This window comes from Chiloscyllium punctatum, chromosome 7 (genome assembly GCF_047496795.1).
Source record: "Chiloscyllium punctatum isolate Juve2018m chromosome 7, sChiPun1.3, whole genome shotgun sequence".
In the NCBI taxonomy this organism is placed as follows: Eukaryota; Metazoa; Chordata; class Chondrichthyes; order Orectolobiformes; family Hemiscylliidae; genus Chiloscyllium; species Chiloscyllium punctatum.
In genome coordinates, this window is record NC_092745.1 from 123,748,502 (window position 1) to 123,774,068 (window position 25,567).

Sequence of the window (25,567 nt, forward strand, 5' to 3'; positions counted from 1 at the left end):
CAATGGGCTAAATGGTCTAATTTTGAACTGTACAGATTCTATGATTCTCATTTTTGTTCTTATGATTAAACTGCTGCTGGGTTATGGATAGAGATGTTGTTTTGTGGTGGGGACTATATTTGATGCTAGTCCACTGTCAATCAAATTGTGTGATGACAATGACAATGAGCTAAACAGAAGGTGGTGTGCAGAGCCCAGACCATCATGCAAGCCAACCTCCAATCCACGGACTCCATTTACACCACCCGTGGTCATAGAAAGGCTACCAACATTATCAAAGACCCATCACACCCCGGTAATGATCTGCTACAACCTCTTCCAATAGGCAGAAGAAACAGAAGCTTGAACGAACACACACACACACACACACACACACACACACACACACACACACACACACACAAGTTCAGGAACAGCTTCTTCCCTGCCGTTATTAGACTGATGAATGGACTCTCTTAACTTCAAATAATGCTGATCTTGCTAATGACCTTGCCTAGCAGGCACCCTGGGTGATGTAACTTGTATGCCTCTGTCTAGGTTTTTTCCACCCTGTGATCTGTATGTTCCTGCTTATTATGATCTGCCTGTACTGCTCGTAAACTGTACAGCTTATCACTGTATTTAGGTACACGTGACAAGAAATTAATCCAATCAAATCAGATCAAGTGGCTGTTGTCTGAAATTAGCTAAAATTGCAGATACCATGATTTGCTATTCATCAACCTGGAGGTTAACAGCTTCCTTTTCTCTCTGTAGATGTTGTGTGTTTCCCACAATTCTGCTTCTATACCAATGTGCTATAGGACAGTGGATGATCCATCTCATCCCAGTGGTCCCCAGCATTACAGTCTTCAGCCAAATCGAGTTGCACCACGTGATTTAATCAAGAAATGGTTGGAGGAACCAGATGCTGCAAAGGCTATGGCCCCGACAACATTCCGGCAATAGTACTAAAGATTTGAGCTTCAGAACTTGCCACACCCCAAACAAATTGTTCCAGTACAGCTACAACACTTGCATCTACTGTGGAACAATTCCCAGGTATGTCCTGCACATAAAAAGCAGGACAAATCTAACCCAGCCATTTACTGCCCCATCAGTCTACTCTTGATCATCAGTAAACTGATGGAAGGTGTCAGCAACAGGGCTATCAAGCAGCACCTGCTCAGCAATAACCTATCAGTGACACTCAGTTTGGGTTGCACCAGGGTCACTCAGCTCCTGACCTCAGTACAGCCTTGGTTCAAACATGGACAAAAGAGCTGAATTCCAGAGGGGAGGTGAGAGTGACAGCCTTTGACATTAATGCTGCATTCAATCCAGTGTGGCATCAAAGAGGCACAGCAAAATTGGAATCAGGATCTTGATCAGATGGGCCAATGGGCCGAGAAGTGGTAGATGGAGTTTAATTCAGATAAATGTGAGGTGCTGTATTGTGGGAAAGCAAATCTTAGCAGGACTTATGCACTTAATTGTAAGGTCCCAGAGAGTAGAGTGTTGCTGAACAAAGAGAACTTGAAGTGCGGGTTCATAGCTCCTTGAAAGTGGAGTCGCAGGTAGATAGGACAGTGAAGAAGGCATTTGGTATGCTTTTATTGCTTCGAGTATTGAGTACAGGAGTTGGGAGGTCATGTTGTGACTGTACAGGACATTGGTTAGGCCGCTGTTGGAATATGGTGTGCGATTCTGGTCTCCTTCCTATTGGAAGGATGTTGTGAAACTTGAAAGGGTTCAGAAAAGATTTACAAGGATGTTGCCAGGTTTGGAGGATTTGAGCTATAGGGAGAGGCTGAACAGGCTGGAGTTGTTTTCCCTGGAGCATTGGAGTCTGAGGGGTGACCTTACAGACGTTTACAAAATTATGAGGGGCATGGATAAGATAAATAGACAAGGTCTTTTCCCTGGGGTCGGGGAGTCCAGAACTAGAGGGCGGATGAGAGGGGAAAGATATAAAAGAGACCTCGGGGCAACTTTTTCACGCAGAGGGTGGTACATGTATGGAATGAGCTGCCAGAGGATGTGGTGGAGGCTGGTACAATTGCAACATTTAAAAGGCATTTGGACGAGTGTATGAATAGGAAGGGTTTGTAGGGATATGGGCTGTATGCTGGCAGGTGGGACTAGATTGAGTTGGGATATCTAGTCAGAATGGATGGGTTAGGCTGAAGGGTCTGTTTCCATGCTGTACATCTCTATGACTCTATGCTAACAAAAGGGAATTTGGTTGTGTTTTTCAGAGGTCAATCATCTCAGCTTCAGGACATCTCTGCAGGACTTCCTCAGGGTAGTGTCCTAGGGCCAACGACATTCTGTACATCACAAAATGGGAATGTTAACTGATGGTTACACAATGTTCCGCACCATTCTCGATACCTCAGATACTGAAACAGACCATGTCCAATGCATAAAGACCTGACCACGATAGATGGTTGGGCTGAAATGTGGCAAATAACATTTACATCACATAAATGTCAGGCACTATCTATCTCCAACAAGAGAGAGTCTAATCATCACCTCTTGACATTCAATGACCTAGTCACCACTGAATCCTCCACTATCAACATTTTGGGGCTACCATTGACCAGAAATTGAATTGGACTCACCATATAAACACAGTAGTTACAAGAGCAGGTCAGAGGGTAGGAATCCTGTGGTGAGTAACTGACTACTGTCTCCCCAAAGCCACCATCTACAAGGTACAAGTCAGGAGTGTGATGGAATACTCCCCACTTGCCTGGTTGGGTGCAGCTCCAACAACACTCAAGAAATTTGACACCATCCAGGACAGAGCAGCCCCACTTGATTGCCACCACTTCCACAAACAGCCGCGCTCTCCACCAATGCTCAGGTAGCAGCATGTTCACCATCTACAAGATGCACTGCAGAAAATCGCTAAGGCTCCTTAGACAGCACCTTCCAAACCCACAACCAATTCCATTTAAAAGGGCAAGGACAGTAGATACAATGAAGCACCATGTCCCCTTCCAAGCCACTCACCATCCTGCCTTGGAAATATATCGCCGTTCCTTCACTGCTGCTGGATCAGGATCCAGGAACTGCCTCCCTAATGACTTTGTGGGTTAACCCAAATCAGTTGGACTGCAGCAGTTCAAGAAGGCAGCTCACCACCACCTTCTCAAAGGGCAACTAGGGACGGGCAATAAATGCTGGCCCAGCCAGCGACACCTATGTCCCACAAGTGAATAAAATAAATTATGTAATATCAAGTTGTCATTGTAAACATAAATTTATTGCAGTAATCAGCTTGTTGTCATCTTTCTATTGTGTGGCATGTTTAATAGTTACATGCATAACAGGCACAATTCTTCAAGAACTATTAATAGCGCATAAAACATTTCTTGGACAAGGTATGGTCAAGACTTGTATACTTTTCAAAAGTGCAGACTCTCAACTATTTCACAATCCACTATTTGTATCCTGTTCCAAGTAAAAAAACATTTTTGGCAGAACATGTGAACACATTTTGTGTGGTTCCAGTAAACAGACTTAGTATGATGGGTGAGTGTAATGAGGTCTGTCATGTTTGGCAATACAGAAATTTCACTGTCAAAGTTTAAGAGGTGTGTTCATTTAATGCAGATTATGAAGCACAAATTGGAAACAATACAGGTTGGATGTTTAATTATAATAATCAGCATCATTCAGTCCTCAAGCACAATAATTTGGACAGACACATTTGGAAAGATTACCGCATTCTTTGCATTCTCAAACAAGGTAGCAATTACTTTAGGTCTTTACGAATTATAGGACAAATTGAATAATTGGGAACTGATTCAACTCAGAAACAAAGGTGAAAGAAAGGAACATGTAAACAAGCCGCTAGAACTCTCAAAGCCACAAGTGATGGAAATCCAGGGATATGTCGGCATTGAAGAAATAAACTGGTTAATCCCTGCAAACTCCTGCAAGCCTTTGATATCTGTGAATTTTGGGAGATGATGTTGTAGTGGCATTGTCAATGGGCTTGTAATTCAGAGATGCAGGGAGCATTCTAGGGACCTGGCTTTGAACCTCACCATGGCTGGTGGTGGAGTTTGAATACAATCCAATATCTGGAATTGAATGCTTAATGATGATTGTGAATCAGTTGTTATAAGACCTGGCTCACTAATGTCCTTTAGATGAAGGGAAACTGCTGTCCTTATGGTTGTGATTGTAATGAGATCAGCCAAGTGGACGGCATTAAATATGAGTTCGCTGATTGTGGCTGTCCCTGGACCAGTCAGGGAGTGCTGGCTGACAGAGATAAACAGGAGTTTAGCACTACTGCAGTTAGGTGGTAGTGTGGGGGTAAAGGGAAACAAAACAGGAAAAAAACAAAAAGAAATAAACAGGAGGGTCAGATATCCTGAGAGAGAAAAAACAGGAGTATCACCTGCACACACACAACATGTGTGCTGGGGAAAAAATAAGCACTACCGCAGTTGGGTGGTAGTGTGGGGGTAAGTTAAATAAAAAGAAAAACAGGCTTGTCAGAGGTTCTGTTCACTCTGAGAGCTGGCTCTTAAGGGAGCTGGATCAGTGTGTGTGAAGGACTTTCCTCTTGATTGTGTCAGAGTGGAGGGGACTAAAAAAAATAAATAAACAGGACTTTAGCACTACCGCAGTTAGGCGGTAGTGTGGGGGTAAAGGGAAAAAAAAGAAGAGAAAAAATAAACAGGAAAAAAAGAAAGAAAATAAACAGAAGGGTCAGATATCCGGAGAGAAACAAAAACAGGAATCTCACCTGCACACACACAACATGGGTGCTGGGGAAAAATAAGCACTAAAAAAAAATAAACAGGAGCATCAGTGTTTCTCGGTAAAAACAATGACTGCAGATGCTGGAAACCAGATTCTGGATTAGTGGTGCTGGAAGAGCACAGCAGTTCAGGCAGCATCCAAGTAGCTTCGAAATCGACGTTTCGGGCAAAAGCCCTTCATCCTGATGAAGGGCTTTTGCCCGAAACGTCGATTTCGAAGCTACTTGGATGCTGCCTGAACTGCTGTGCTCTTCCAGCACCACTAATCCAGAATCAGTGTTTCTGTTCACTCTGAGAGCTGGCTCTGAGGGAGCTGGACCAGTGTGAAGGACTCTCCTTGTTTGTGTCAGAGGAGGGGACTGATTCTGAACTAGCTGGGAAAAAAAATAAACAGGACTTTAGCACTACCGCAGTTGGGCGGTAGTGTGGGGGTAAAGGAAAAAAAAAACTAAACAGGAGTTTTAATTTAATCCCTGCTCTCCCCATCACCTTTTTGATCACCGAGCATTGCGCTTTAAGAAGGGCACTACTTGTCACTGGCCAATTCCTTTATTGCCGGTGGTGGAAATCGAATAATGAGTTGTACACCTATTGTCATTCACTGTGTCTCACACCTGCACGCACACACAGTTGGGCAGTAGTGTGGGAGCTTTAGAAAAGGAAAAAAAGTGGAAAAAGAAAAAAAATGCACAAAAGGAAAAACAAATAAACAGGGAAGAGGTGGGCACCATGGGATGAATTTAAAAAAAAGCAGGAGTTTAGGTTGAATCCCTGCCCTTCCACTCACTGTCTGGCCACACAGCATTGCCCCCTAAGAAGGCCACTGCTTGTCACTGGCCACTCGAGTGTTTCCTATCTTCCTGGTGGTGGAAACTGAATAAAGATTTGTGCACCTTGTGTCTTTCGCTGTGTCTCACACCTGCACACACACAACATAATAATAAAAACAGGAGTTTTGATTTAATCCCTGTCCTCCCCTTCACTGTCTGACCACGCAGCATTGCCCTTTGATGGGAAGGCCACTGCTTGTCACTGGCCACTCGGGTGTTTCCTTTCTTCCTGGTGGTGGGATATAAATAAAGATTGACACACTTGTTAAAAAAAACCCAAACAGACCTGAACATGGCTGCTGGGGAATATAAGCACCTCTGCTGTATGGCAATAGTGGAGGGGAAATAATAAAAAAGGAAAATAAAAAGGAGCATCAGAGGTTCTGTTCACCCTGAGAGCTGCCTCTGAGGGAGCTGGATTAGTGTTATCGACTCTCCACGTGTAAATAAATGGTGTCTTAGTGACAGCTTTCCAGTCTCTGTGGAGTTATTTCAAACCCATTACTAATTAAAAATCTGTCTATCTCCTACTTAAATTTACTTAATGTCCTGGCATCCACCACACTCTGGGGGAGTGAGTTCCACAGATTCGCAACCCTTGGACAGAAATAATTTTCTCTCCATCTCTGTTTGAAACCTGCTACCACTTATCTCAAAACTATGCTCTCTTGTTCTAGAACTGTCCCACAGGAGGAAAGATCCTCCTTATGTCTACTTTGTTATTCCCCTTTAGCATCTTTTATACTTTAGTTTGGTCTTCTCTCATGCTTCTAAACTTGAGAGGGTATAGGCTTAATCTGCTCAGTTTCTCTTCATAAGATATTCCCCTCTCCTCTGGAATCAGTCCAGTAAATCTCCTTTGAACTGCCCCAGTGCAACTACATCTCTCCTCAAGTAAGGGGACTAAAACTGTGTGCAACACTCCAGGTGCAGACTCACTAATACAGTCACAGCAATAACTTGAACTTTATCCAAAACTTTGCTGCCTGTACCTTAACCTTCAAGTTAAAAAAAGTGTCAGAGGTTCTATTCACTCTGAGAGCTGGCTCTGATGGAGCTGGATCAGTGTCAAGTACTATACTGTGTAAATAAAGAGGGACTTGGTGAAGGGAGCTGAAAATGCGTTGCTGGAAAAGCGCAGCAAGTCAGGCAGCATCCAAGGAGCAGGAGAATCGACGTTTCGGGCATGAGCCCTTCTTCAGGAATGAGGAAAGTGTGTCCAGCAGGCTAAGATAAAAGGTAGGGAGGAGAGACTTGGGGGAGGGGCGTTGGAAATGCGATAGGTGGAAGGAGGTCAAGGTGAGGGTGATAGGTCGGAGTGGGGGTGGGGGCCCAGCCTCTGTGGAGTTATATCAGCTACTATCCTCCCACCTCTATTAATATAAGATACCAGGCATCTCAAAGACAATAGTGCATAAAGCATGTCTCCAAACGCCATGGAAAGCATAAATTACCTTGTGATGGACATCCAAATCTAAAAACAAACTAACAAGAGGCCACTTATCAAGTGTTGCTCTTTTGCTTGGTACAGACAAAACTTGATGTGGTCTTGCTTTCCATTGTTTCAAACAGTCACACCCTGAGCCCTAATTTCTAGCTGCCAGTTTTAATGAACAAACACCGATGAGAGTTATTTTGTGGACAGGCCGCCTACCTGCGGAACATTTTGGAGAACATCTCTGGGATACCCGGACCAACCAACCCAAACACCCCGTGGCTCAACACTTCAACTCCCCCTCCCACTCCACCAAGGACATGCAGGTCCTTGGACTCCTCCATCGCCAGACCATAGCAACACGACGGCTGGAGGAAGAGCGCCTCATCTTCCGCCTAGGAACCCTTCAACCACAAGGGATGAACTCAGATTTCTCCAGTTTCCTCATTTCCCCTCCCCCCACCTTGTCTCAGTCAAATCCCTCAAACTCAGCACCGCCTTCCTAACCTGCAATCTTCTTCCTGACCTCTCCACCCCCACCCCCACTCAGGCCTATCATCCTCACCTTGATCTCCTTCCACCTATCGCATTTCCAACGCCCCTCCCCCAAGTCCCTCCTCCCTACCTTTTATCTTAGCCTGCTGGACACGCTTTCCTCATTCCTGAAGAAGGGCTCATGCCCGAAACGTCGATTCTCCTGCTCCTTGGATGCTGCCTGACCTGCTGCGCTTTTCCAGCAACACATTTTCAGCTCTGATCTCCAGCATCTGCAGTCCTCACTTTCTCCTCATTAGTAATTTAGTGTCCTGTTGGCAACACAGTATTTGTTGCTTGGATTCTGCTTAAGCCAATATAGACAACAATGGGGTTGAAAGACAAAATGAATTCTATCCTCTTTGTCATTTTCACTTATGACATCTTTTGAGGCTAATGAATCCATATATATATATATAAAAGGAGTGTCAGAGGTTCAGTTCACTCTGAGAGCTGGGTCTGAGGGAGCTGGATCAGTGTCAAGTACTAAACCGTGTAAATAAAGAGTGACTTGGTGACAGGATACCAGCCTTCGTGGTGTTATTTCAGTGGCGATCGGAGTGGGATTAATGATGTAACCATACAAAATTACCTACTAGCTGAACCCCAACTGGACTTCAAATAGGCACTACAACTGGCTTTGTCATTAAAAGATGCAGCAAGTGGAGTATATGAGTTCCAGGGTAGTGCTGACAGAGGTGGACACTCTTACTAGGTGATTCACCAGTTTTGGAACGGGGGGGATCTGTACCGATGGGACAGTTTCCATCTGAACCAATCTGGAACCCGTGTTCTAACAAAAAGGATAAATAGTGTGGTCTCTAGGACTTTAAACCAGTGAGTCGGGGTGAAGGGAAAGGGAAAGCAACAGGGAGTATAGTGATAAATGAAAAGGTAAGCAGCAGGTTAGTATGTACGCAGGAAGGTTTAAGTTCAAGGCAGACTATGAAAGATGTAAAAATAAGGGATAACTCAGGAGATATTATTAGAGATGCTGGAAATCGTGATGGTAAGAAAGCCAACCTGAATGCTCACAGCATTCGTAACAAGGTTGATGAGTTAACAGCACAAATCATCATGAACAAATAAGATTTGATAGCCATCACAGAGACACGGTTGCAGAATGGTCATGACTGGGAATTAAATATCCGGGCATACCAGACTATTCGGAAGTACAGACAGGAATGCAAGGGAGGTGGTGTAGCTCTGATATTCAAGGACGACATCAGGTCGGTGCTGAGAGATGATATAGGTTCTATGGAGCATGAGGTTGAATCCATTTGGGTGGAAATGAGGAATTCCAAGAAGAAAACGTCAGTGATAGTCGTAGTCTATAGGCTACCAAATAACAACATCACATCAGGTGGGAAATAAACAAGAAAATAACTAATGCCTGCAAAAATGGTATGACTGTTATCATGGGGGATTTTAATCTGCATGTGGCTTGGTTGAAATGGCTCGGTCAAGGTAGCCTTGAGGAGGATTTCATTGATTGTATCCGTGATAGTTTTCTTGAACAGCATGAAATGGAACTGATGAGACAACAAGAAGAACTTTTGCCCAAAACGTCAATTTTCCTGCTCCTCGGATGCTGTTCTTTTCCAGCGCCACACTCTTGACTCTATCCTAGATCTGGATTACACTGGGATGGGAAAAGCCCAGCAGGTCAGGCAGCATCCGAGGAGCAGGAAAATCGACATTTCGGGCAAAAACCCTTCATCAGGAATATTCCTTATGAAGGGCTTTTGCCCGAAACGTTGACTTTCCTGCTTCTTGGATGCTGCCTGAGCTGCTGTGCTTTTCCAGCACCACTCTAATCTAGACTGTGGTTTACAGCATCTGCAGTCCTTGTTTTTACCTATATCCTGGATCTGATCCTGTGTAATGAGACAGGAATAAATGATGTCCTCATAATCAGGAATCCTCTTAGAAGAAGTGATCACAGTATGGTTGAATTTAAAATACAGCTGGATAATGTGAAGATAAAATCAAATACCAGGGTTCTGTGCTTGAATAAAGGGGACTATGATAGAATGAGGGAAGACCTGGCTAAAGTAGACTGGAAACAGCGATTTTATGATGCAACAGTTGATGAGCAGTTGAGGACCTCTGAAGAAATTTTTCAAAGTGCCCAGCAAAAGTACATTCCAGTGAGAAGGAAGAACTGTAAAAGGAGGGGTAATCTGGCATGGGTGTCCAGGGAAATATAGCAGGCGATCAAATTGAAAGAGAAGGCATACAATGTGGCCAGAAACAGTAGGAATCTAGAAGATTGGGAAAACTTTAAAGGTTAACAGAAAGCAACAAAAAGAGCTACAAAGAAAAGTAAGATAGAGCATGAGAAAAAGCTAGCACAGAGTATAAAAACAGATAGCAAAAGTTTCTATAATTATATAAAGTGAAGAAGAGTGGCTAAAGTAAATGTTGGTCCTTTAGAGGATGAGAAGGGGCAGTTAGTTATGGGATATGATGAAATGGCCAAGGCATTGAACAGAGGGTGGTGGTGGAGGGTTGTTTTTCAGACTGGAGGCCTGTGACCAGTGGAGTGCCACAAGGATCAGTGCTGGGTCCTCCACTTTTTGTCAATTACATAAATGATTTGGATGCGAGCATAAAAGGTACAGTTAGTAAGTTTGCAGATGAACCAAAATTGGAGGGGTAGTGGACAGTGAAGACGGTTACCTCAGATTACCACAGGATCTGGACCAGATGGGCCAATATGCTGAGAAGTGGCAGATGGAGTTTAATTTAGATAAATGTGAGGTGCTGCATTTTGGGAAAGCAAATCTTAGCAGGACTTATACGCTTAATGGTAAGGTCCTAGGGAGTGTTGCTGAACAAAGAGACCTTGGAATGCAGGTTCATAGCTCCTTGAAAGTGGAGTCACAGATAGATAGGATAGTGAAGAAGGCGTTTGGTATGATTTCCTTTATTGCTCAGAGTATTGAGTACAGGAGTTGGGAGGTCATGTTGCAGTTGTACGGGACATTGGTTAGGCCACTGTTGGAATATTGCGTGCAATTCTGGTCTCCTTCCTATTGGAAAGATGTTGGGAAACTTGAAAGAGTTCAGAAAAGATTTACCAGGATGTTGCCAGGGTTGGAGGATTTGAGCTATAGGAAGAGGCTGAACAGGCTGAGGCATTTTTCCCTGGAGCATCGGAGGCTGAGGGGTGACCTTATAGAGGTTTACAAAATTATGAGGGGCATGGATAGGATAAATAGACACCTGGGGTCGGGGAGTCCAGAACTAGAGGTTTAGGGTGAGAGGGGAAAGATATAAAAGAGACCTAAGGGGCAACTTTTTCACACAGAGAGTGGTGTGTGTATGGAATGAGCTGCCAGAGGAAGTGGTGGAGGCTGGTACAATCGCAACGTTTAAAAGGCATTTGGATGGGTGTATGAATAGGAAGGATTTGGAGGGACATGGGCCGAGTGCTGGCAGGTGGGACTAGATTGGGTTGGGATATCTGGTCGGAATGGACGGGTTGGACGAAGGGTCTGTTTCCATGCTGTACATCTCTATGACTCTAAACCTTCACAGTGGAGCACACTAATAACATGCCAGTAATTGACAAAGAGATGAACGTAGGTGCGGACTTGGAAATAATCATTATTACGGAGGAGCTAGTGTTGGGTAAGCTAATGGGGCTATGGATAGGTAAGTCTCCTGGCCCTGGTAGAATGCATCAAGAGTACTAAAAGAGATGGCAGGAGAATTGGCAGTAATTTTCCACAATTCGCTGGACTATGAGGCAGTCCCCACAAATTGGAAAACAGCAAATGTGACACCACTGTTTAAATGGGGAAAGTAGACAAAAGATGGGAGTTATAGACCAGTGAGCTTATTATCAAGGAAGAAATAGCAGGGCATCTCAAAATAAATTGTCTCATTGTACAGATGCAGCATGGGTTCATGAAGGGCAGGTTGTGCTTCACAAATCTTTTGGAATTCTATGAAGACATTTCAAGCAAAGTGGACAACAGGGACCCAGTGGATGTAGAGTACCTAGATTTCCAAAAGGCCTTTGACAAGGCACCGCACATGAGGCTGCTGCATAAGATAAGGATGAATGATGTTAAGGGTAGAGTATTAGCATGGATAGAGGATTGGTTGACTGACAGGAAGCAAAGAGTGAGGATAAATGAGTGCTATTCTGGCTGGCAATCAGTGACTAGTGCTGTGCCGCAGGGATCGGTGTTGGGACCATTATTTATAATTTATATAGATGATTTGCAGTTGGGGACCAAGTGTACGGTGTCAATATTTGCCGATGACACTAAAATGAGTGGCAGAGTAAAGTGTGCAGAGGACTGTGAAACTTTGCAGAGGAACATGGATACATTGAGTGAATGGGCAAAGGTCTGGCAGATGGAATATAATGTTAGTAAATGTGGAGTCATACATTTTGATAGGAGTAACAGTAAAATAGATTGTTACATGAATGGTAAAATGTTGCAGCATGCTGATTTGCAGAGGGAGCTGGGCGTTCTTGTGCATGAATCGCAGAAGGTTGGTCTGCAGGTACAACAAGTAATTGGGAAGACAAATGGAATTTTGTCCTTCATTGCTAAAGGAGTTGAGTTTAAAAGCAGAGAGGTAATGTTACAGCTGTACAAGGTGCTGGTGACGCCACACCTGGAGTATTGTGTCCACATTTGGCCTGCTTACTAAAAAAAGGACGTACTGACACTGGAGGGGGTACAGAGGAGGATCACTAGGTTGATTCCAGAGTTGAGGGGGTTGGCTTATGAGGAGACGCTGAAAAGACTGGGATTATATTCATTGGAATTCAGAAGAATGAGGGAAGATTTTATAGAAATATATAAAATTAGGAAGGAAATTGATAAAGTAGAAATAGAGAGGATGTTTCTTCTGGTAGGTGAAACTAGGACAAGAGGGCATAGCCTCAAAATTAGAGGAAACAGATTTAGAACTGAACTGAGAAGGAGCTTCTTCACCCAGAGGGTTGTTAATCAATGGAATTCCCTGCCCAGTGAAGTAGTTGACGTTACTTCAGTAATCGCTTTTAAAGCTAAGCTAGCTACATATTTGAAAAATAAAGGAATTAAGGGATATGGTGAAAACGAGGGTAAGTGGAGCTGAGTTCACGAAAAGATTAGCCTTGTTCCTATTGAGTGATGGACCAGGCTTGAAGGGCCAGATGGCTTACTCCTGCTCCTAGGTCTTATGTTCTTATGTTCTATGTAAGGTGAGGATGAATTTCCTCTTAGGTGTTCCGGATACTGAGGTTGGCTAAGCTGTGACTCAGGTCCAGATCCGTGGCTGAGTAAGAGGAAGTGGACCCATTGCGAAAGTGCCTCAGGAGATGCTACAAGAAAAAGAACAGGCCTCTGTACCCAGATGTACAGGGACAGGGGTGTACTGATTGTAATGAGGTCAGCCACATGGACCTCACAGAATATGAATTCCTGGATTGGGGCTGTTAATCTAGTCCAATCAGGGATCCCTGGCTGACAGATAAAAACAGTAGTGTCGGGGTCGTTAGGGCCGATTGCCTGCCCCTCTTCCGGGGTTACGTTAGAGCCCGGGTGTCCTTGGAGAAGGAGCACGCGGTGTCCACCAACACCCTGGAGTCGTTCAGGGAGAGGTGGGCGCCGCAGGGAGTGGAGTGTATTATTTCCCCGTCCAACTCTATTTTGATTTAGTCCCTACCCTCCCCTTCACTGTTTTGATCACACAGCATTGCCCTGTGGTTTGAAGGGCAGTGCTTGTCACTGGCCACTCGGGTGTTTTTCCTATCTTCCTGGTGGTGGAAATTGAATACAAATTCGTGCACTTTGTGTCTTTCACTGTGTCTCACACCTGCACACACACACCATGGGTGCTTGGGGAAAAAAATAAGCACTACCGCAGTTAGGCGGTAGTGTGGGGGTTAAAAATAAAAAAAAACATAAAAAAAAGAAGAAAAAAGAAAAAAAAGAAGAAAAAGAAAAAAAAAGAAAAGGAGAAAAAAAACGAAAAAAAAACAGTAGTGTCGGGGTCGTTAGGGCCGACTGCCTGCCCCTCTTCCGGGGTTACGTTAGAGCCCGGGTGTCCTTGGAGAAGGAGCACGCGGTGTCCACCAACACCCTGGAGTCGTTCAGGGAGAGGTGGGTGCCTCAGGGAGTGGAGTGTATTATTTCCCCGTCCAACTCTATTTTGATTTAGTCCCTACCCTCCCCTCCACTGTTTTGCTCACACAGCATTGCCCTTTGATGAGAAGGGCAGTGCTTGTCACTGGCCACTCGGGTGTTTTTTCTATCTTCCTGGTGGTGGAAATTGAATAAAGATTTGTGCACTTTGTGTCTTTCACTGTGTCTCGCACCTACACACACACACCATGGGTGCTGGGGAAAAAATAAGCACTACCGCACTTAGGCGGTAGTGTGGGGGTTTAATAAAAAAAAATAAACACTAGTGTCACACAGCATTGCCCTTTGGTAAAAAAAACAGGAGATTTGATCACACAGCATTGCCCTTTGAGGTGAAGGGCAAAAAAAAAAGAAAAAAACAGTAGTGTCAGAGGTTCTATTCAGTCTGAGAGCTGACTCTGAGGAAGCCAGGACAGTGTGAAGGACTATGCCCGTGTAAATAAAGGGTGACTTGCGATGGGATACTGACCCCTGTAGAGTTATTTCACTAGCCTAGCCTGGCCCACTCTGAGTCCAGACCCACGTTAATTCTGGGCAAAAGTGAGTACTGCAAATGCTGGAGATTAGAGTCAAAATTGGAAAAGCACAGCAGGCCAGGCAGCATCCGAGGAGCAGGAAAGTCGTCGTTTCGGGCAAAAGCCCTTCCTCATGTTAATTCTGACCAACCCTTGGAGTTAAAAGCTGGGGATGGCACAGTATCTCAGTGGTTAGCACTGCTGCCTCACAGCATCGGGGGCCTGGGTTCGTTTACTACCTCGGGTGACTGTGTGGAGTTTGCACATTCTCCCTGTGTCTGCGTGGGTTTCCTCTGGGTGCTCTGGTTTCCTCCCACAGACCAAAGATGTGCAGGTTAGGAGGATTGACTGTGCTAAGTTGCCTATAGTGTCCAGGGATGCGCAGGCTAGGTGGCTTAGCCATGGTAAATGTGCGTTGTATAAGAATAGGGTAAAGGGTGTGGGTCTTCATAGGGTCAGCATGTATTTGATGGGCCGAATGGCCTGTTTCCATACTGTATGATTCTATGATTTTATGATGATTACATCCAGTTGTTTCAAATGCTAGATAAGGAGTGAAATGGGACCGATCAACTAAGGCACAGAGAATGGCAAATCCAGCTCTCTGATACCTGCAAAGTCCTCCTTACCAACATGTGGGGGATAGTGGAAATGGTCAATCCCATACATACCACTCACTAGATGAATTGCATAGATAATAATGGGGCTCTGAAGATTTAGCCGCACAACAATAACTTTCATTTACATAACACCTGTGATACAGCAACACATCTCAAGGAGCTCCACAGGATGACTGTTAGTCAAAAAATGATTACCTGGCCAAATGTGAAATGAGGAAGTTTCAGGTCACCAATTGCTTGACCAGAGGTATGTTTTAACCTGCTTCTTTCAGGCAGAAAGATGAGGAATGTATTCCAGAGTCTATAATCTGGGCAGAGAGCCCATTGTAAGGCAAATCCCTACAGTGGGGAAACAGGCCATTTTGGCCCAATGAGTCTACAACAACTCCCCAAAGAGTATCCCACCCAGACCCATCCCCCTACCCTACATTTCCCCGGAATAATGTACTTGGCCTACACAGTGTGCTGCAGCAGCAAAGTGACTCAGTGGTTAGCACTGCTTTCTCATAGCATCAGGGACTTGGGTTTGATTCCAGCCTTGGCTGACAGTGTGGAATTTGCATGTTCTCCCAGTGTTTGCTGGGTATCCTCCGGGTGCTCCAGTTTCCTCCCACAGTCCAAAGATTTACAGGTTAGGTGGACTGGCCAGGGGCAATGCAAGGTTAAGGGGTCAGGGTGAAAGTGCTGGAGCTGGGTCTGGGTGGGGATGCTCTTCGAAGGCAAAGGAAAAGAAGGATACAAAGAAATCCAGAGGTAAAGAATTGCAAAGTGCACAGGGGGCTGTGGAACAGGAGGAATTTACACAGGTGAGGACTGGTGAAGCCCTGAAAGGATTTGAACAAGGGAGATGAACATTTTAAATTGAGGAACTAATGTGGATCAGTATGCATAGGGTGGTCAATGCAGAACCTGACTTGATGTGCTTTAGGATTTGAGTAACAGCAGAGTAACAGCACAATATCCCAGATAGACAGTCTGAGTATTTCAAAGTGCCAACCCTGCACCTGTTTCCCATATATCTTTCAGGAAAGCCTATGACTCTCTTACAGCCTCCTCCATGGACAGACGCACATTCAAGTTCTGATCTACAATTAAAAACTGAAGAGCGTTCACATCTTAAAAGATTTTCAGAACTCAGCAGAAATGAAGTGGGGTGGGGGGAATGCTTGTAGGAATCTGATCAATGTGAGGAGATTTGTGGCAGAATCAGATGAAAAGTCTAATGTTGACTTTGGGAAGAATGTGCTCGATTTTTTATCCTGTTCACAAGCAAAGGGCTGAGATTCAGAGTAGGCAGCAGGAAGTTGCTGATAAATGGGGATAATTGGCTTTTAAAAGCAAATTACTGCGGATGCTGGAATCTGAAACCAAAAAAGAGAAAGTACTGGAAAATCTCAGCAAGTCTGGCAGCATCTGTAAGGAGAGAAAAGAGCTGACATTTTGAGTCTAACTGACCCTTTGTCAAAGCTTTGACAAAGGGTCTGTTAGACTCGAAACGTCAGCACCTTTCTCTCCTTACAGATGCTGCCAGATTGCTGAAATAATTGCCTTTTTGATGGCCCCAGTGCTCCTCATTAATATTCAGCTTTCTATCTTATCAAACTTGCCAAACAAGCTAGACATGGAGAAAATTCAACACTGAAACTAAAGCAGGTACCTGCTGAATTTAGCTCGCCACTTAATCTAGAGAACCTCCATGTTGCAGAGAGGGGTGAACTCAGCCCGGACAATCACACAGGCCAACCTCCCATCTCTCGAGTCCATCTACCAGGCCCGCTGTCAAGGAAAGGCTGCCAGCATTCTCAAAGATTCATCCCAACCTGGTAATGTTTTTCTATAACTTTGACCATCAGGAAGAAGGTACAGAAGCCTGAACAGACAGACAGACAGACAGACAGACACACACACACACACACACACACACACACACACACACACACACAAGCCAGTTTCGTAACAGTTTCTACCCTACTGTTGTTAGAATACTGAATCGACTCACAAAATCTTGGCATTCACCCGTACCTGTGTTTTTGTTTTTATTTTTTGTACCTATTATTTACTTGTCTTTGCTACTTAACTCTGTGACCTGCCTGTATTGCTCTCAAGACAAAGCTTTTCACTGTGCCTCGGTACATGTGACAATCAATTCAATTCAATTCATTGGACAGTGGGACACTGACATCTCAGGCATGCTTCATTGGCAGTGACCACAAGTAGTGTGGAAGAGGAAGGAAAATCAGTGAGAGAGTGAGAGACAGAAGGAGGCAGAGTGTGAATATTTTAACTCACTATAGTCATTAACTTTATTTCAGACCACTAACATCTGTGGTACTTTGAATTTATTTGAATGCTCTGACAATCTGTTCTGAAGAGGAGTTAGATTGGAGTCAAAATGTTAAGTCTATTTCTCTGTCCACAGCCCTACTGAATTTCTCCAGCACTGTCTGTTTTTATTGTCAGAGCATTGTTAGAGGACACACAGAACTAAGGGATAGCGTACTATTGCAATGATAGGGGATGGAATGGCTAGTTCTTATTTATCGTTCAATGAGAATGGATTACTTGGATGTTCAGTTTGGAAGAGGCAGAATACTGTCTAGTTAGTCTCATCTATTAAGGCAAGAGTTTTTGGGCAACTAGCTAGCAATGGAATCAATTTATGTGGGATTAAACCTTCTACGTACTGAATTGAGAAGGTTGTAGATGGATTAAGAATATGCAGGATTAAGGAAGTTACCAATAAACATTGAAATATAAAGGTTGAGAAAAGATACCTGCAGTCATTTTGGCTAGTGCTGATCTCATATCCTACAGTATCACTTATATTGTTTTCTCAAAAAGTTTAGTCCCGTACTTTCTAGAATTTGTAAATATAAACAACACTGCACAATGAGCTGTGAACCAGAAATTAATTTATGCATTTATTGCATATCTCTCTAGATGTCCTTATGGTGAGTCAAGGGGTATGCTGGAGTGCGATGTTTGGAATGTGTCTGACATATTTGATCCCAAGTGCTATCCTTTCTATTTTCCAATGTCAACAGTCACGTGCAGTTGCTGGAGCCGAACAGTAGGCGGCATGATACAGCAAGCGTCTAAAACCCTTTACTGACTTCATTGAATAAAAGTATTTTAAGTTTATCAGCTGACAGTGAGAAATGATATAAACAATTTGATGCAACTATAATAATAAAAATCTTGAACATGAGTTGCTTATTGGGTGGAACCCCTGTGTGTAACAGCATGAAGGGAGATTGCAGAAACTGGATCTAGAGTGTTGAAGAATGAGAGATGGTGTCGTTGAAACGTGTAGCATTCTTACAGGGAGGTGTGACAGTGTAGATATAGATAAGATGCTTCCCTTTGCAAGCGGGCATCAGAGCTGCCCTGCATTTGCCACGGGACTATGCCTACATCGGTAAAACTATAGGAATTCATTTTGTGTTTTAAACGGCAGCCGCAGCTTAAACCCACAGAACTCAGCAGCTACCAGTCCGCCCACGTGACCGGGAGATGGGAGCCAGAGGACAGATCAAATCCACACTAGGCCAGACACTAACCATGTCTCATAGACCGAAACTCCGGGGCTAATTAATATGGAGACCCATCTCCTAATCAAATCAAGAGACTGACTGAAACACACCCATATTCATCAATACAGAACCATCCTGACACAAAGGACAGGCATCCACCAGACAGGAACGAACAGACTAATACACACCAGCACCCCAAGGGAACAAAGGGGGGTGCTAGCCTCCAGCCCTCACAGAGATAGACAAGCAGATAGTACCCGGACCCGTTTACATAATCCAATGAGCACCCTATTGTGTAGGAAACCCACCATTTGCACCTACTCCAGCGATGATGGGGACCTATCATCCCATTCATACTCAATATCCTCACATCCTGACAAAGAAAGGTATATAATGTGTAGCAGCGCGCGGGAACAGCAGAACAGCTGAGATTCGGACCTCGGTTGGTCTCCGCCGGTGTTACTGTATCAATAAACGTTACCGATTGTTGGACCGCACTCTGGGCTCAGACTGATATCATTTCATCCGCACTAACAATTGGGGGCTTCGTCCTGGTTAACGACGGCTGCTGGATCCCTGCGACGGCACTGGGTAAGTATCTTTACTCTTTTACTTCTCGTGTAAAAGTCTCCCAGTGCCCCACGAGGGACTTCACTGCCGACCGTTATCTGAACCTGTGAACAGAGTGAGTCCAGCAGTCATGTAACGGTAGAGTACTCTTTAAAAGTGTGTGTGTGTGTGTGTGTGTGAGTGATCCTTCGCGGGTGGGTGATTGGGGTCGCGGAACACTAGTAAATGTGTGCGTGATTATTATTATTCTCGTTTATTGTTAATGTGCTACTGTGACTGACGGACTATCCTTGGACCAACGACTTTAGGTACGAGATCCTGACAGATTGACCCCCCTGTTTAAAAACCGACCAAACAAGCCTTCTTGGTTGACCTCTGCAGTGGGAGATAGGGCACCCCATTGTACGTTGAGCTCGGTTTTTGCGCCTGCCTTGTGAACGCGGTAGAGGCTGGGAGGTCCACGCACGCTACAAGAAGGGAAGTCCTCCAAACCAGCCCGAGACGCGGAGCCACTGGGCCAAGCGACGGTTACGTACTCTGCCCATTGACTTCACGGTCCCTAGGTGTTGGCCTTTGCAGGATCAGGCGCGGTTAGGTCTGCGTTCACGCCCCACCCCCCCTTGCACTCGGGCCCCTGGTTCATGCCCGGTGTTCGCGGGATACACACGGCTGCTGAACGTCAGGCAGTGAGAGAGAGACTCACGGAAACCCGGGGTCACGCGCTCAGGAATCGACACACGCCCCGTCTGTAACTATCCCCACCCCTGCCCAGGTTGACCCGCGGGGCTAGGGTTCAACTTACAGGGAGTGGGCTCCCCGACTGGGAGATTAATTAGCTTAGTGCCAGCGGCATCCCTTAGCACGCCTGCTAGCTTCACTTTAGTTTAGCTTCTGTCAAGTTACACCCGCTGCGCCCCGTCCATGGGTGGAAGCACGGCTGAAGACCTAGATTGGGGGCCGGAGGGTTCCCTTACCCATTTTATAGCCGACGAGAATAAAAAAGTTATTAAGGCTATGCTTCGCTCAGGCTGGTGACCTGCTGACCCGCTGGATGTACAGCGCGAGTGGTGGGCCCGTCAGAAGAAAGATAGGTACGAGAAAGCTTGCGTCCTGGTGCTACAGGTACACGTTAGGCTTGCTGGCAAGGTTCAGCTTTATGTCCAAGAGAAGAAAAAGCAGGCCACAGAGCACTGAGAAGCCCAGGCGCTTGCTGCCCGTACGGTTTTACCGACCTTATTCGATGCGCCCAGCGCCCCGCTGTCCCCCACCTGGGACTGGGAGGGGCTCACGGACAATCCGGACCCCCGGGAATCACGCACGGGCTATGCCCGTGCAGCCCCGGTGAAAGTTGAATATACCCCTGGGGGAGGGGAGAGGGGACAGGCCACGACCCTTGCCCATAGCCCCTACCTTAAGATGACCTACGTCTCCCTGACCCCGGGCGACACCATGAAACTCCTGGACAGGCTCCCCACCCTCAAGCCCCGCCACAATAACGCTGAATTTTGGCAGAGGCTTAGGGAGATGCAGATCTGCCACAACCTCCACAATAGGGACGTGGCCGGCCTGGTCCGGACCAAACTCCTGGAGAACCTGTGGTCCAGACTCCAGCCCGCTCACCAGAATGGGTCCTGGTGCGCTGACCTCAGCGACAGCCGTCGCGAATGGGAGGTTGCCCTCGCCGACTTCAAGGCTGGTGTCAGTGAGGCGCTCGGTCATACACCGGTCGACTGGAACGCCTTTGTGGGTATCACTCAGAAACCTGGGGAGGGCGCCCAGGAATATGGGGTCCACAAGTTTGAGGTGTTCCGAGCACACAGCGGGGTTCCTGATGCTGATAGGCAGAACCCCGCATTCGTCCAATTATACAAAGACGGCCTGAGCCCCGCGCACCAGGCAGTCCCACGGACAGGCCTGGTGCCCTATGCCACCTTTGCGGAGCTTGAGAACTGGGCCATGTCCCTTGACAATCGAGCGGCGCCCGCCATCGCGGCAGTTTCGATGGACGAACCGGACGGTTGCTTCCGCTGCAAATGGACGGGGCACCGCAAAGCCCAATGCCCGCTCTCTTTCCGACGCCCCTGGGGTCCGGGTCCGAAGGGGGGCCAGCCACCTTCACAGCCGCACTCCTCGCACCCCCACGACCAGGATCACCCCAGACAAGGGATCAACAGCGACCCCAGCCCCCACAAACCCGGCCGACGGGATTATCGCGGTAGGGAAACCCCACCATTGCCAGGCCACTATCGACTCGGCGGAGGGGGACAGCGTGGCCGACAGCCCGGTCCCTGATCCCGACCTGACCTTGTATGTGGACGGCTCACGTAGGCTTGTCGAGGGGTTCTACCAAACGGGATGGGCGGTGGTCGACCATACCGGGACCACCCGAGCACAGGGAACGAATGGGGGGGGGGGGCGAAACTTCCGCCCAGGTTGCGGAGCTGGTCGCCCTCACCGCCGCACTCCGCCTGGGAACAGGCAAGTGGGTAAACATCTTTACCGACAGCCAGTATGATTTTGGGGTAGTCCATGATTACATGGCAGCATGGAGCCGCCGGGGCTTTATCACCGCCGGTAGTGGCCAGATTAAACACGAAAATACGGTCCGTGACCTGGTGGCGGCTGCACGCCTCCCCTGCTCCACCTACTCCAGCGATGATGGAGAACTATCATCCCATTCATACTCAAAATCCTCACATCCTGACAAAGAAAGGTATATAATGTGTAGCAGCGCGCGGGAACAGCAGAACAGCCGAGATTCGGACCTCGGTTGGTCTCCGCCGGTGTTACTGTATCAATAAACGTTACCGATTGTTGGACCGCACTCTGGGCTCGGACTGATATCATTTCATCAGCGCTAACACCTTGGATAGTGAGTTTAGTGCCAAGGAAAACAGTCTTAACATGAAGACTAAGGTAAGGAGGAAATTCTTCACTCAGAGAGTGGTGAGCCTTTGGAAATGGCAACCCCAGATGGACAATAACTGCTGGCCTCGTGAACAATGCCCACAAACTATGAACAATTAGAAGAGGAAAAAAGCATTTCAGAAGTTCAATCGTAGTTTGGTAGGTTTGCAGATGATGTCAGGATTCATGGCATAGTGGACAGTGAAGAAGGTTATCTGGGAATACAGCGAGATCTTGATTAATTGGGCCAGAGGGCTGAGGAATGGCAGATGGAGTTTAATTTGGATAAATGTAAGGTGTTGTGTTTTGATAGGTCAAAATAGGGCAGGACATACACAGTCAACAGTAGGATCCTGGGAAACGTTATAGAACAAAGAGCTCTAAGGGCACAGGTTCATAGCTCCTTGAAAGTAGATTCACAGGTAGACAGGGTGGTGAAGAAGGCTTTCAGCATGCTAGCTTTCATTGATCAGAGCACTGCGTACAGGATTTGAGATGTACTGTTGCAGCTGTAGAAGTTGTTAAGTACCTATTTGGAGTACAGCATGCAGTTCTGTTTGCCCTATGACAGAAAGGATATTATTGAACTGGAAAGTGTGCAGAATAGAATTGCTAGGAATTTACCTGGAGAGGAAGGCTTGAGTTAAAAGGAGAGACTGAAAAGTTTGGGACTTTTTTCCCTAATGTATGGGAAGGTGACCTTACAGAGTTCTATAAAATCATGAGAGGCAAAATGAGGTAGATAGCCAACAGGTTTTTCCTATGGTAAGGGATTTCAAAATGGGAGGACAGAGGTTTACGATGAGAGGGAAGAGATGTAAAAAGGGTCCAGAGGGCAAATGTTTTTTCACACAGAGGATGGTGATTGTCTGGAAGGGGCTGTCAGAGGTAGTGATGGAGGCAAGTACAATTTTGTCATTTAGGAAACATTTGGACAGGTACGTGGATGGGATAGGTATGGAGGGGTATGGACCAAACACAGGCAAATGGGACTGGATTAATTGTTAAAACTGGACAGCATGGACAAGTTGGGCTGAAGGGTCTGTTTCCATCCTGTAAACCTCTATGACTCTGTTACTGTATTGAACTTGTTCCAGACAGAAATCAATGGATCTTTAGATACTAATGATATCAAAAGATATTGGGAAAGCCGGGAAAAGTGCCCTTGGGGTAGCTAATCGGCCATGATCGGAATGAATCTTCGAGTAGACTCAGCAGGCTGAATGACCTACTCATGACCCTATGTTCCTGTCAAGATTAGAGTGGTGCTGGAAAAGCACAGCAGGTCAGGCAGCATTCAAGGAGCAGGAAAATCGACATTTCGGGCAGGAGCCCTTCAACCGATATGAGCCTCTTATTCCTGATGAAGGGCTCCTGCCCGAAACGTCAATTTTCCTGCTCCTCGGATGCTGCCTGACCTGCTGTGTTTCTCCAGCACCACTCTAATCTTGACTCTGATCTCCAGCATCTGAAGTCCTCACTTTCGCCTATGTTCCTCTATCCAATGATACTTTATATGTCCTACGTCAGTCACTAGCACAACCTGCGACTCATTGAGAACAAATTCTGCGGAGATACATCACAGTTCACAGGTCACACACTGGGGAGATTCAGTTAGGTTAAACTTAAAGATTTGATATCGCAGTGTAATTTTTCCAGCTATGCTATATCTGGACAGCTTGGTTTTTTTTGTCCAATGGACTTCTGTTGTTAAAGAAACTCTGCAACTATGTGCCAGTGCATGGCCACCACATTAAACAAAATAAAAACAAACCATATGATCTGTCAAACCAGGTTACCTTCTGGAATTTGAATTGTCCAGTATTTCCATCAGCTGGGATCATTACAGTATTCACGGTTACAATGTAGGAAGTGAGAGATTCAATATCTGCACCCAAGTGGTTAAATGGGGTTTTGGTTTAATATCGCATCCAAAAAGGTTGACCTTCAGTAGTGTAGTGCTCTCTCTGTGATGCGCTGAAGTGTGACCCTTGGTGTTTGCCTTCAGTCCTGGAGTCGAACTTGAATCCAGAACTTTCTGACTTGAAAACAAGAGAGCTGTACCAATTGAACCTTTGGCAGCATACACCAGAATCAATTCCACTTACCAGCTACCTTGTTTACTTTTCCAGGATTGCTGCGGGAATTGCTTCGCAGCCTCACTTTTCCAGGAAGGTTTTGGCTTTGTAAAAATTCAACTGTTTGTGTCAGTTCTCTGCTGGATCTGAGTTATGAATGCTATTATCAAAAGCATTCTTAGGAAGCTGTTGAAGTTAGTGAGGACTTCTATGTTAGTTTTGATCCCAGGCCATGTCTGTGAATCCAGACAAACATTTCAGTCTTAGCTTCTCTGTTTGGTAAAACAACTCAACTGACAACTCCCTGTGTTCACTTACCTGATGAGTCATTCTTGAAACTTCACTTCCATTTATCAATAGGTGGTCCTCCAGTGTTTTAGCACAGTGCTCACTCTCTGAGGACGAATTGTCCTCTCTGACTCCCTATAGAGGCAGTGACATCACCCTGGAGAATGGCATGGGGGCACTCCAAGGTAAAATCAGTAAGTCTTTGGGCTTCTCTCTCACCAGAGAGAGAGGGGCAATTGATGATAGTTTCAGCTAAGGGTCACCATACCTCGGGCAATGGGACAGGTTGAGAAGGAAAGCCCTTCAGAGCCTTTACAGGGATTGAACCTACCATAAAAACTGAAAAAACTGTGGACACTGGAAATATGAAACAAAAACAGAAGTTACAGCAAAAGCTCAGCAGGTCAAGCAGCATCTGTGAAGAGAAATTAGAGTTATTGTTTTGGGTCCAGTTGTCCTTCCTCAGAGGGGAGGCAATGGCTAGTGTTAAAAAAAATGGATGTTTCAATAATCAAGGAGCATGAGAATTGATGTTTCAGGCATAAGCTCTTCATCAGGAAGGGCTTATGCCTGAAACGTTGACCTTCCTGCTCCTCGGATGCTGCCTGACCTGCTGTGTTTTTCTAGCACCACACTCTTCGACTCTGATCTCCAGCATCTGCAGTCCTCAGTTTCTCCTGGATGTTTCAATAACACCTTATATATAAAATCAACTACCCTTCATTACCTACAGAAAATAATGTTACAATGGCAAAAATTTAAAAAAGGTAAGGTGACTGCCGAGTGATATTTTTGCTGGACTGTTAATCGAGAGACCCAGAAAATGTTCTGGGGACCTGGGTTCGAATCCCGCCACAGCAGATGGTGGAATCTGAACTCAGTAAAATCTGGAATTAAAAGTCTAATGATGACCATGAATCTGTTGTCGATTGTTGGAAAAACCCACCTGGTTCACTAATGCCCTTAGGGAAGGAATCTGCCATCTTTACCTGGTCTGGCCTACATGTGACTCCAGACCCACAGCAATGTGGTTGGGTCTTAACTGCCCTCTGGGCAATTAGGGAGAGGTAATGAATTCTGTGTGACATCCGTGCTGCAGTCAGTCACAAACCAATTTCACAAGAATCTTGAATCAGCAACAACTTGCATTTACATAGTGCCTTTGATATAGTAACACAAGGTGCTTCACACAACAACATTAGGCCCTCAATTTCCTTCTCAGTGACTCAATGTCAGTGGAAGCTATGAACCCTGAACAGCTGCAGATAGTCTGATCCGACTGCCGTTTGTCAGAACCAAATCTGGAGGGATGAGTAAATTCATTCTCTTACTAACCTTG